We start from the raw sequence: 4,596 nt of genomic DNA, 5'->3' as shown, positions 1-4,596 counted from the left end.
AAAGTAGCAAGCCTAAGTAAAGGAGTTATCTCCATTTGCACCAGCAAGGCGATAAGAAACAAATCCCTGGATCAATGGTTTAAAACATACCGCATTAGTATGGAGCATTAGTTGAAAACAGAACACAGGGTTAAGTTTGAGAATGAGAATACGTTAATATCTATAAAATAGAAGTAATAGTCAAATTACAGTATGAAAAAACGACAAAAGCAACAATATTTCTAAAAATAGAATTCTCATTTCCTTTCAACAATGACACAATAGGCCGCTTTAGTTTGTGGAGGCTTAAAACATGGTCACTTGAACTTTAGAATGTTGAATTTGTTATATAAGAATCAAATGGTAAGAAGATTGCCTTTGACTGAACATACTAATAAAATTTGTCACTCTGGCATTTTGTAAAAATGGCATAAGCATGTTTTTTCATTCTGGTAAACCATGGAGAGAAAGAGCTTGCACAAGAAGATTCAAAACCAATAGATTGAGGATTACTTGTTTTAAATGGTGAAGAAAAACTGTGGATGAAGCACCATGGGAATCAAGTCTTTGCGTTCGAGAAGGCAGTTCATGGAGTATGATTATGATATAAGAGCATGGTCTACGTTTTCTTGTTGTTGAGAAGAACAACAAAGCATTTTAATTATGAAAATGATGGTTCTCGGATAATAATGGAACTTTACAAAATGAAAACAAGATTTAGAGGCTTTGCAAAATGTATACTGAGGCAGTAGGAAGCAAAACTTATCAAGTTGCAATCTATAAGAAAAGATAAGGAAAATTTACAAGTGAAAAATCTAAGTCTGTGAATAATTTCTTTGGTTAATCAAATAAAAGGCAACGTAGATAGTGCTTATCTTCAATGAATCAGAGAGAAAGTATTGGGAAGTAGTCTTCCTTCCACAACAACAGAGGAATCAAGGGATAACTCAAATCTATTTTGATGAGTTTGTGGGTTCCTTGCAAATCCATGAACAAAGGTTGAACTATCAAAGGGTAACTGAAATCTCTCTTGATGACCTTGTGGGTTCCTTGAAAATCCATGAACAAAGGTTGAAAGGATCCATTTCTACTTCTTTTAAGCAAGCCTTTAGATCTCAAGTTTCAGTCAGAAGTAAAGGCTATCATACAACAATGGAGGTGTCGCTAAATGTAGTGCAAGTGAAGATTCAACATCAGCCATGAAGGAGGACAAATTAGCCTTTTAGAATCACGTGGAAGAGGAAGACATAGTGGCAAGTCACTTGTGAGCTTTTCTTAGAGGTATGACAAATGCAATGTTCAATGTCATTATTGTAGAAGGTTTGAACAGTATGCATATGAATGTATAAAAGCAATGGTCTGGATAAACAAAATGCAAATTTCATTAGGGAAAGATTTGAAACAAAACGTGAACAGAATCAATTTTTGTTTCAATATAGCATAAGAAAGTAATAAAGAGGTATGGTACATCATGCTGGTTGTAGCAACTATCACCGAAAAGAAAAATGTTTTTGAATCACTAAAATCTGAGGTGAGAATGTGAAATAACAACAAAGTATCAAGCATGAGTAAAGGAGTTATCTCCATTTGCACCAGCAAGGCAACAAGAAACAAATCCATGTATCAATGGTTTAAAACATATTGCATTAGTATGGAGCATTAGTTGAAAAAGAACATAGGGTTAAGTTTGAGAATGAGAATGAGAAGGACAAGATCAGTAACAATCCACTTCCTTAAAATCAAATGATGACACTTTACATGAACATGGAAAAATTTGAAAAGGTGCCTCTAGTGATCCAAGGAATGAAGAAAAAATGCATCTCACTAGATGCATATTCTTATAGCATTTGGATGAAAAGTTATGTGGCTTTGTCACACATGGATCGAGTACAAGGGGTGTTGATTGAACTGGAGCTTGATGATAATATAGATCTAGATTAGAATATTTACAACATTGTAGAAAGCATTTATATAAAGGCCCAAGCCCTTAACAAAGCAAAATCTACGTTGAAAACATTAGAGAAGAAAATGATAGAAGTGAAGGTTAAGACAAAACGAAAGTATAGAGTTGCTTATGATCACCTAATTAGTTTGTATAGTAGCCTTGGGAATAAAGATGAAGTATACAGAATTTGGCAATCTTATGAATTGTCCCATTTCCTATGTCAATAAACAGAAGTTATATATGCTTGGTTTCTTCATTGGTAAGGATGGGGGATCTTGAGGGAGTTAAGGCTTTTGTTAAAAAATGGTTATCTGTGAAATCATTTGATGATATCAGAGTATCCAATGTCCTCCTTGGTGCTTATACCAGACAAGGGTATTTGCAAAAAGCAGAAGTCTTCTTTCAACATATTATGAAGAATGGGGGCAAACCAAATGCCATTACCTGGGAAAGCCTTGTTGAGGCCTATATACAGAGTGAACAAGTTCACAAAGCTATGGAGCCAATGACAAGATCTCTGTCAGTTGGACAAAATCATTGGCAGCGAAATTCTGAAAATGTGCTTGAAATTTTAAGACATTTTGAGAAGCAAGGTGATGGTAAAAGTGCAGAGGAATTTTTGAAGACTCTGAGAGGGGTGAAATTTGTGAGCACAGAAATTTACAACTCTTTGATTCACACATATATTCGTGTTGATAAAGTTCCTTCCAGAATATCAGAACTTATGATAGAAGATAATGTCAATCATGATGAAGAAATAGACACCCTTCTCAAACAAACGAATGAATCTTAAGAAGAGTTGGGCTTTTCAAATAATTGCAGGCATATGGACCATTACTTGGAGAAACTAACAAGCATTGCAGACAAGGCAATTATTCTTCAAAAGTTTTGGGTTCTACTGAAATATTTATGCGTGAAAGAGAGGTTGCAAGTAAAACAAATGGTTTGCAAAGCCTTCAGTGTCTAAGCCTCATTTTTTTTCTAGAAGTATGTGTAAAAGAAGGCCACTTTAACATCGGCTTAAATGTACCATAATCACAGTGAAACACACAAAAAAAAATGTCGAAGTTGTTGTGTAACGGAATTGTGAAATTTTAATCCAACATGGTGAACTCTATCTGCTTGTCTCCACTATATCGTGGTAGATATTAGCCCCATGTCAAAAACTACCAAGAAGAACCTAATATCAAAACAGAGCAACTGAAATATCGACATTGAAAGCGAGCTCAGAAGGCATTTTGCATATGAGATCAATGTGACAAAAACATATGTGATGTGAAGGAAAACAATCGACTTACAATTGCAATGCTACCACCCACAACAAAGGACTAAAAAAAGCAGAATAGGAAGCACATAAGAATTGAGGGAAGGAAGACAGAAGGTACCTTGTGTTTTCAAAAAGCAAGAAAGCAAGCAGTCGAGTTGATGCTGTGAAACTTGAACTCCAACACTGCAGGTTTTCTTCCTATCAACTAGTTGGGTCATAAACTATTTGCAAGTTGCAGCCGATTACATTGTAAGAGCTTCTTTCCCTCCATGTTGGGATGGCATGTGACAAAGTTTTTGCAGTTGGTCGAGACTTTCTGCAGGAAAATTAAATGTCTTTAATAGCTTATTTCTCTCCATACTGGGATGGTGTGTGATTTACAGCAAATTGCACGTCTCAACTTCGAATTTCACGAATAGTTCCTGAAAATTCATACTTGTGCTGCAAACTTCTACCAAAGTAACAGTCATTTAAGGGAATTCTCATGAAGATATGAAGATGCGTGTAACATCAATTTCAAGGAATGGTCGTCAAGATACGAAGTTGCAGGTAACATTAATTTCAGGGAATGCTTGTCAAGATACCAAGCTGCAGGTCTCCTCTGCGAACTTATTCACTCCCGTCGGGATAGTATACTGAAACAAAGCCTTGCCAATCTGCAGGAGAAGTAAATGCGGAAGGGAGAGGAGTATGGCGGGATGGTGTAGGTGGGCCTTGTGCAGAAATGTAGTTTGACGGATGGAAAGATGGAAGGGAAAACACATGTCACGATGGTATTGGCCAGAAGGGAAAAATATAAGCATTCTAATTGGCTGGGTGAACAGTGTTTGCCCACCCAAAGCCAGCAAAGGAAACGCCTATCAAGGTAAAAATAAATTTATAGTTTTCCAATATATTTAGTTGAATGTTGTCCTATCGTGTAAGTGTATATTTATTTTTTGAGAGGAAAATTTATTATTTGTATTCCTAATTTATATGATCTTATAAAATTAGTGTATAATTCTCGTTATTTTATTATAAATCAAATATTGGATGATATTTTACTCTTTTTCATTTAAATTAAAAATTACGCTTTAGAAATATTATATAAATTTATTATTTGTATTCCTAAATTATATGATCCTATAAATTTAGTGATTTTTTATCGTTATTTTATTATAAATCAAATGTTGGATGGTAGTTTACTCTTTTTCATTTAAATTTAAATTTACATTTTAGAAATATTGTATAAAAAGTGTTGCATGCAAACTAATTTATAATTATTTGATAGGCTTTTTCGTTTTTAATTTAAGTTGTAATTGATATGAATTTGGACAATCGGGGAAATGGGTATCTCACCTAATTTGTAAATTATAAATAGGTTTTAATCACGATGTCAAAAGTTTCTAAGAGAGTGTATTCCTTA

The 4,596-nt window shown here is 34.4% G+C and overlaps 1 pseudogene; it reads left to right on the top strand.

The window, feature by feature from the left end:
• The first annotated feature begins 1,722 nt into the window (after positions 1–1,722).
• LOC149167301 (pentatricopeptide repeat-containing protein At1g02370, mitochondrial-like) lies at positions 1,723–2,717 on the top strand (annotated as a pseudogene).
• Positions 2,718–4,596: the final 1,879 nt, after the last annotated feature.

The sequence above is a fragment of the Pinus tabuliformis genome, chromosome 5_1 (assembly GCF_031772625.1).
Source record: "Pinus tabuliformis cultivar Carrire ecotype Pingquan chromosome 5_1, CPIR1, whole genome shotgun sequence".
NCBI lineage: Eukaryota > Viridiplantae > Streptophyta > Pinopsida > Pinales > Pinaceae > Pinus > Pinus tabuliformis.
Note: the sequence above shows the minus strand (reverse complement) of the source record. Positions and strands in the feature narration are given on the sequence as shown.